Here is an 8983-nt window from a genome sequence, read left to right on the forward strand (position 1 = left end):
TTCATAGATGTACTTGGTGGGTAAAAATCAGGGAACGTAACTGCAGCTGTACATATGGATTTGCTTTTGGGAGCAGGTTCTGCATTTCTGCTTCCCTGCAGGTTAATTGTGCTGGGATTTGCTCTGTTACGCTTCTCACTTCAACTTATTCTTCCTAAGATTTCTTTTCTATTGTAAGCCTCATTTCCTACATTTAATATCACTGTTCATCAGCCTAATTACCCTTTGGTCCCACCTCTTTGGCACAGACCCTGAGAAAGAGACTCCATACTCCGGCCCCAGCTCCTGCACCATCTGGCCTTTCCAGCTGGAAGCCTCTGGCCCTGGTCTCCCTCCGGAGGAGCGTGTGTCTCCTCGGCTGTGCTGGCTCACGTCTGGCAACTGAACTTTCGCTTCCCCGTTTCTGCTCGGTCTCCTCACATGTTGCAGTTCTTCCTTCCCATTTCTTCCTGCTCTGTACAGAATACCTTGGTTCTCCAGAAAATGTAATAAGACGGGAATTGGCATCCTTGGCAATGCCTGGCAGTGAGAAAGGGAGCCCTTCCACCGGAGCTCGGGGAGGAGCGCTCCTACACAGCACCCCATCTGTGCCCACCAGCCACCACCGGCTCCTCGCAGAGGAGAGGATGAGGAATGAGAAAAGGACCTTCGTATTCCAGGGTGGAAGCCAGCCAGTGGGGGCTTGTACAAACGGCCCCTGCACCGGGACAGCTGCTCCAGCCGGAGCCTGAGAGATGCCAGGGCTGTGGGGCAGGTTGTGCAGCACTGCAACACGCGGCAGCACAGCAGGAGAAGCTGAGAAGACACCGCTTCCACGAACAGGCAGGCATGGCTTCCTGATTAGGAGCAAAAAACGTCAACCCAGAAGGTCTCTGTCTGGTTTTGTTTGGGGTTTTTTTTTTCATATAATAATATTGTGAGACAGTTAGGTAAAACCTCATCAATATCACATCTGCAAGAGATGGTGAAAACCTCCCTGCATGGACGAGTAATCCATTTAGTTCTTCAGACAAGATCTTCAGTGCCAGACGTAGTATCTGGCCTTTTTGATTCAGCTTTGAGATACACTGGTGGAAAACCACAGGCAGCCACACGGCTCCTGCTGACCCGACGGCTGTGCAGGAGCATAGGCAAGGCGCGCTCTGGGTAAGGCTGACACTCATCCATTGCCGTGCTCTGCCCCCTGATTTTAAACAGCTACAATGAATTGCTTTTGCCTTGAATTTCAAACAATTTATTTTGGGTGAACCAGAACGCCTCTACGGGATCCGGCATCGTGCCCAATGTAGTAGGTACAGATGACAGGATACCTGTCATTTTTCAGAAGATGGCCACCGAGTCCTTGGGGGATGCAGCTTGGATCTGTGAGCATCCCTGGGCTCTCCCGTGTGTGCAGAGCCACTGCTGCTGGGGCAGACCTGGGGCGGTGGTTTGCAGCGCAGTGGCCGTGCAGCAGCAGGGCTACTGCAAAATAAAGGTGAAAGCTGCAAGCCTGGTGGAAAATGTATTGTGCCAAGCAGCAGCCTTGGGGCTGGGCCCTTCTCAGGCACTTGCCAGCAAGGTGTACCAGACAGAAAGGATTTGCCTTAGGGGAAAATCGCAGCATTTTCTTCTGATTATATGGATTTTACTTGCCAGTCAAGGCTCTGATAGCTGAGGGAGAGATGCAGGATTGCTATCTAAAACAGTTTCCAGGTCCAAGCAAATGTTCTTCCCAGCTTGCAGAGGAGTTACTAGTTGTCATGTAGATTGCAGCCTGCTTGGGGAAACAATGTCACTGCTGGCATTTTGACTTTTGCTAGAGAAGGGGGCAGCCTACTTAACACTTTCTTCCTAGCCCAAGAGAACTTTTCAGGATTGGGTGATAAAAAAAAAGCAAATAATAGATGTTGACAGAGCTCTTAACCTTTTCAGTGGATGGGCATGTTGTGCCATGTCCCCCAGCTGTGGTTCCCACCCCATCCCACACTGGATGGCATGGTGGCACTTACACAGGGAGGCAGCTTGGTGCTCCCAGATGCTGTTGCTTGCTTTCTCTGTCTCTTGCTGTTCAGAATATGCCTCCTGCATGTCCAGGCGATGGCATGAAATCCTCACCATCCAAGGAGTGCCTCTGCCGGTCGATAAACGGGCCATGCTGGAGTTCTGCTCAGTGGTATGAGTAGCAGGGCATACCTGGAGCAGCCATGCTGGCCGGGCAGGAGGTTGGTGCAAGGCTGGGGGTAAATCATTAACCCTGTATCTCTTCTGCTTTTTGCACCGAGGTTCTGGACTGGCATTGACCCTACAATTGCTAAACCAGTGAAGCTGACGTGGAAGCCAGATGACTCTCCTTGGCTGTATGTCCTGAAATTCAAAGTCAGTACAGTTCAACCCTAAAAACATAAGCTCTCTGCTTTAATGCTGATGTGGCAGATACTACTAGCTATAACCGCGTGGGCTGATATAAATTGTGGTCTTGTTTTGATGCAATCACTCATTTTTATATTGAATTAACTTTTAATTTACTATACATTTTTTAAAAAGGGCATGACACGAAGTGCTTCTGCCTTGTCCACGTGAGCCACCAAATCAAACTGTTTGCCCTCTTCTTCATAGAAGTTGTCTCCAGGAGGAAATTCTGTAATGTTAGCTCTGTGCTGGGCCTTGCAGTGAACATCTTTTTTTCTATTTTAGTCACATTCATGGCCAAATACTAAATTTGGTTGTGACCCAGATCTGTATAAGTTACTGTAGTGATAGGGTTTGAACCTATGTAGGCACAGACTTACTAAGCAAAGAGGGGCAAACCTATGGCCACAAAAAAGGCTGTAATGGCACTGGTGGAACTAATGACACTAGCAAAGGTGATGCAAGAGAAAATTGTGGAAATGCTTTATGGCCAGGAGTCAGCACGGCTTCTCGCCCTCCTGGCTTCAGCAGATCGGTTCTCACTCGCTGCATTGCTAAGGGACCTGTTGCCCTAATGACTCAAGGATGGAAGAACACTTGCCCACATGAAGTGATGCAAGCACACTAGTTCATGCTTTAGCTACTCTGAGTCCTACCCTGTGCCAGACAAGGCAGCAGATAACAAAACTGAGGTTTTCTGCCAGACACGGGGACATCCAAAATCACTGACCTTGTTCATGTTTGAGTGATGAATGTGAAAATTAATGAGTCTGTAATGTAAGTAAGGGATAGAAATGGCTTAGCCCCAAGATCGTGAAGTTTCTGCAGAGCAGAATTGCTGAAATGATTTAGCAGTTACACAATGTAACTAACCTTACACACAGCTGTGAGATCGTTTCTGTTTATTTTAAATGAAAAATCACAGAAATGTGTGTACGCATCACTGTTGTGCCAACTTTTTTCACTCCCATGTCAAACCTTTGTGTTCTCTCACAAGAAAACATCCCTGAAGGTTGGCTGACCCAGATGACCAAGGTGGCCCATACCCCAGGTCAGACCCTCACACGAGCCAAGGAGCTTGACATGGGAGGCGGCACCTCACCCAGGAAAACAGGGGTAAACCAGTTTTGCTCTCTGCTGCTCGTTGCCACAGCTGCTCTGAAGGGCTCAGAGGTTTGGTTAAGTAATCTCCAATGATTTTGGGGGAACCTGTGCAGTTTATCCAAGTGCCAAACCACTGTCGCTTTTTCTCCTTCCCCCGTGAGCCAGCAGTGGGGTGCGGTGCAGCTCCTCGAAAAGGTACGACCTTGTTATAAACCATCATCATTTCTTTTGACTCAGCTTTGGCAAAGGAGAGTTGGCTGGGGCTGAAGTACGGACTTCATCTTCTGCATCCGGATGACGCTAAAAGTTGCTGGGTTGTGCAAAATCTTGTGGGCAAGATCTTTCATCCTTAAAGCAGCTTGTGAGCAGCAAAACTTCCCTGAACACAGCGAGCCCCACGGCTGAGCTCCGCTGGGTGCCAAGGAAAGGGGAGCCTGCCCCACGCTAATTAAAACTGTTTTCTCAACTTCTTCTTGGCAAGGTGCAAAGAAATCCTCTTTTCATGCTCAACGATTAAAAATAAATCCTATTTTTGGGTTTCAGAAGCAGCCGCATGACTAAAATGAGCCGTTGGTTTCATTCATGTTTGCTGTCTATTAATCTGTTCTCACCCTCAGCAGGGGATGACTCAGGGCTTCGCATTGTCTTCCTCCCTAAACTATCTGTGTTTTGACTTTAAATTCTGCCGTCTGACGCAAAGCAGTGCTGAAATCATGACAGTTTGATCCAGCCAGCTCCCAGGAGGCTCTTGATCTTTACTGGCTGGTAAATGTAGCACTCGGAACAGCTAGGCAGAGCAGATATTGATATTTTTGCACCAAATGTTGGTAAGCAGATGTCACAGGCTTGTGAAAAGCCTTGAAACTCCACGGAAGAAAATATGTGTGTACGTATGTGGGAGAGGCCTGGAGATAAAAATAGTTTGGTGGTTATATGAGAAGACATCTATTCCTTAATCTGTTGGTGTTTTGCTATTCCTGTTTGTGGTACTCAAACTGGAGGCTGTGCTGGAACAAGCGTAACGGTGAACTCTCCTTGTCGATCCATCTGCTGCTTTTCCAGGTGCCTTCCAGCAGCTTCTCTCCTCCTCTTGCCCCAGCTGGGCCGGTGGGTCCCGGTCACCTGCCACCAGCAGAGGGTCTGCGCGCTCTGGTGCACCCCAGGTATCCCAAGATTGAGGCGTCCTATAGTCAGCGTAGGTCATTGGGTAGGGAGGTAGGGACAGCGAGACCTCCGGGTCACCGGAGAAAACAGGAGGTGCTTCCAGGAGTGACAGAGCCCGGGGGCAGGACTGGCAAGGAGGCACGGCTGAGCCAAGGTGACCCAGCCCTGGTGCGGGAAGGCTGAGCCGCTGTGGGGTTGTCCATGGCAAGCCAGCACCAATTTTAGTTTGCCACAAGCAGCTGGGCAGCCAGGTGGCTCCTGCGGGCAGGCTGCAGTGCAGGGCGAGGTGCCCGCATGGCTCTGCCATGGCACGGGATGGCCAGTGAGCCCCCGGCACGGCACGGGAACGCACGAGGCTGCCGGTATGGCCACCTGGTGAAGGTGGACGTGTGAGTGTGTCCCAGAGGCAGTGTTCACATCTTGCCCGAAGGCTCCTCTTCCTAGCTCATTTTTTTTCCACGTGCAGGCAGAATGAAATCCTGAACATGTAAGTATTGGGTAGAAGTCAGGGTTTGGGTTGTGGGTTTTGTTTTATTCTTAGTTAAATCTGTTCTTGAAATGTCCCTACAGAATGGGTAGCAAACCTTCAGGTAGGCGTGTGGGTCAGGCTGGTGCTGAGCAGACTTCATCTCATTGCGGCACAGGATATGTCCACCAGGCGCTTGCCTTGACATCCATGCATTTAAAGGACTGTAGTTACAAACTGCAAAGCCCTTACTCTTCTTTACAAATTTAAATTTTCCCCTCCCCTTACAGCTTTGGTAATGAAATTTGAGCCATTTATTACATACTAAATTTAGGGAGGCCAAAAGTATTTGCATACAAATATGTTTGATCTTTCAAGTGTGCAAAATGAGTACAAAATAACAAGTCTAATGTTGGACGCAAGCAGAGTTCAAGTATTTTAAAATTAAAAGAATTTAAAAGAATCTATATCTGTGATGGTAGATGAGCTTTTTCTGAGGTAAGAAAACCTCCTCCTTCTCATTACATATGAATAAATGCAGATATTCCAGTCAGATATGGACTGAATTCTAAATGTGACAATGGCACTTATTCTGCAAGAAAGGCCGTGTCTGTAATGAATTCAAAATTATTCTTAGTTGCCACTGGAAATGGATGGGGGGCGAGGGGGAGGGATAATCAATATTGACACAACCCCACTTTGTTTTTAAGCAGTACTGGTCTCTGGTGACACCAATTAGAGGAGGAGAGAGCTGGAGCTGAAGTGAACTGCACAAACTGCAAACTATTTTTGTGTTTAGAGAAGGAGCCATGGCAGCCAGATGTGCTGCCTGCTGCTGCTGCTGCGCGTTCCTGCTGGGATGGGTCTGCCACCACCAGCATTGTTTCATCCTCTCACGTGAGTTGGGCACGTGTGGTGGGAGGCAGGTCTCACCGGGACACCACGGTCCATGAATGGTGGTGGTTCTCGTCACCATCGCCCTACCTGTGCTGTCGCTGTCTCGGCGATGGGCACAAGTGCAACAACACCAAGCCCCACGCCAGACCTTGCCATCTCCTGAAGTCAAGTTGTCTGGCTTTTCTTTCTCCATTAACTTTAGGGATGATGGTCTTCTAGCTGGGCATGGCCCCACAACACAGTGGGCTGGAGTCCTTTTGCCTCTGTTTGCTGCAGTGAAGTTCCCCCACCCACCCCATGCCATCTGTCTTAGGTGAAATTAAGTAACATTTCTTTGAAGCTTTACTTTTAAGTTAGCATGCAAGATGCAGGGTTGATTGATTAAATTCTACCTTCTCATGATGCATAACTACGTAAGGCAGAGCACATGGCAGGACAAGCCGTTCAGAGAAACCATTGTGTTTATTGCTGGTCTGTTCCCAGGATCCAAAAAAGAATGCAGAATGGTCAAAATGCACTCAGAAAAATGAGATTACCAAGCTCCTCTGGTTAAACAGTTGATATTGAGCTAGTTCTAATGCAATTTCCTAAAATTCAGAGATGCCGTGATGTGATCTTACTCTTGTATAAAATGCCACGGAACTTCTAATGACAGAACAGATCAAATTTTCTGTTGCATGACTCATTCTGAGGAAGAGAATGCCATACACTCAAAAAAAAAAAAAAAAAAAAAAGTACATTCACTAAGGCCCTCCTTGTAGGACTATGCGGATGCAATCAATTGTCAGGACAAAGTCCAGGCAACACTTTTTGATGTAGAGTAAAATTGGCAGCTGAATTGTGGATACCCTTCGGTAAATTTTAGCCACTGAACCCAAAATAGCCGTGACAGAGACCTAAGCCAAGTGTCCGCCTGACTTCACAAGCTGTAAATCTCAAGTGAGTGGTTCAGGAGCAGAGGAAGGAATCGTGCTGATGTGCCAATTAATCCGGGTTGTCTGAAATACGCACGGATGCTGAAGATCAGGGATAGACGGATGGGGACAGCAGGATGATTTCATGGGAAAGAATTTGCTAGATAAATGTTAGGCATTTGGTGGCAGAATGCACAAAACAAGAGTCTGTTGGAAATACCTGCAGAGGCACAAGAAAATTCCTGAGAAGCTGATTTGAGCACTTTTTCTTCTTGTTTTTTTGTTGTTGCTGTGTTTTGATCATGATGACTGTTTTCTCTATGGACTAAGATGTACTAGCGATAACAGTGCCTGCAGCTGTATGTTTTGTGGGCATTCAGAGCCTTGCAGAAGGGGGATGTGGTGTTCAGCAATACAGTTCCCAGCTGCTCAAGGGCAATTTGGACCTCGCTTTCTGCTTAGATACCCGTCTGTTTCCCTTCTTCAGGGATGCTGTCATAGGTCCTAGTGTAACCTTTCTTTTGGGTCTTTTCTTCCTGGGTCCAGTGATGAAAGTGGGCATTTGGGATGGTATCTGGGGCCTGAATAAGGCGGTTGCTGCTGAATTTCACCATAAAAACTGGTCTTACATTTTACTCTTAAGTCCATGTAAGGTGAAACAAGAGGCTTCCAGATCTGCATTTCAACTACAACAAATGCAGCAAGGATAGGCCTTTTATCTTTGTTCATGGCTGCAATCGTTTCTACCTTGCTGTTCTTATGACAATTTAATTTTGTAACATTTATTGGTTTGGAAGGTACATTCATCGTAGGTTTGTGGTTGGTTTTTGGTTGGTTTTTTTTTTTATTATTTTGTGCTGTAAAAGGTCAAAATTGTCAGGAAAGATTTATTTTGGGGAAAAAAGAATCCTTCTTTAAAAGCCCAAGTAAAATAACCTTTCTGGAATAGAAAGGAGGGCAAAGGACTGAGCTAAAACCGAGAGCAGCAGCTGAAGCAGCAATGTGTTACATTTCGTGCTTTCTGATGTATGGCACAGTGCTATTTACTCACCCTAGTGATCTAGGTGTGCACAGGGAGCGCTGAGGCTGGAGTTATAACTGCCAGAGCATCACCAGCGGAGCCCAGCAGTGGTGCCGGGGGCAGTCCCTCGGCCCTCGGGGGGAGCAGGGTCGAAGGCAGGAGTGCTGGAGGAGTGGGGTGCCTGCCCCCTCCTGTACTGCTGCTCACGGGCCTGGGGCAGGGACCTACCGTGGGGGGAATCCTTCTGCCATATCTTTCCCTGACGTGCTTCAGTTTTTTCCATTGATCTCAGGCGTACAATGGAGGGGGTGTCCTGCCCCTCGGCCGCTCCCCATCTGCAGGAGCAACCATGAGCAGGTTTGGAGCTCCTGGGCCTCCTGGTGAGGAGGCCGTGGATGCCGTGAATTGTCCCTACCCTGTCACAAGGCCAGAACGGCTCGTTCCATGGATTCCAAAAAAAAACAGAAACAAAAAAACCCACCAAAAAAACCCCACCCGCTGCTGACCGCAGCCACCGAGCGGCCAGTCCAGCTCCCGCGCAAGGCAGGGGCGCAGCCGGGCGCACGGGCGCGCACACGCTGACTGCGCCCCGCAGCCTGGCTCACGCTGCCCGCCGGGGGCTCCGTGCCCCCCCGGCTGGCCCGGCACCCCCTCGCCCGCGGCGCTGGCCAGCCCGGTACCGAGCCCTCGCGCTGCTCCCCGCCCCGCGGAGCTGAGCCGCGGCTGCCTGGCCCCCGCCTGCCCGTTTTAATTCGGTTTTGCCCCTTTTTTTCCTTTCCCCCCTCTTTCTCCCCCCTTTCCTCTGTATTCCTTTTCCCATCTTTTTTTTTCGTCTTTTCTCCTTTTCTCCCCTTTTCTCCCCTCCCCCGCGTGCCCCCCAGTTTCCATTTGCCCTTTTGATACCCACCCCTTGGCGGGGAAGGGCGGGGCGGGGAAGGCGATCCTCCGTCCGCACCTGGGGAGGGTCCCGGTGGCCGCCACCGGCTCCGGGCCCGGCCGAGGCTCCGCCGCCCGGGCGGGGCGGGG

At 49.4% G+C, this 8983-nt stretch overlaps 1 long non-coding RNA gene across 1 annotated transcript; it reads right to left on the minus strand.

Annotated features, from left to right (window-relative positions):
• Positions 1-3276: 3276 nt before the first annotated feature.
• Positions 3277-8959, minus strand: LOC130158321 (uncharacterized). The gene is made up of 2 exons (XR_008825243.1): positions 8865-8959; positions 3277-8292 (listed from the first exon to the last, which is right to left on the minus strand). It is a non-coding gene; the product is annotated as an uncharacterized LOC130158321 (long non-coding RNA).
• Between the last annotated feature and the right edge of the window lie 24 nt (positions 8960-8983).

This window comes from Falco biarmicus, chromosome 13 (genome assembly GCF_023638135.1).
Source record: "Falco biarmicus isolate bFalBia1 chromosome 13, bFalBia1.pri, whole genome shotgun sequence".
In the NCBI taxonomy this organism is placed as follows: Eukaryota; Metazoa; Chordata; class Aves; order Falconiformes; family Falconidae; genus Falco; species Falco biarmicus.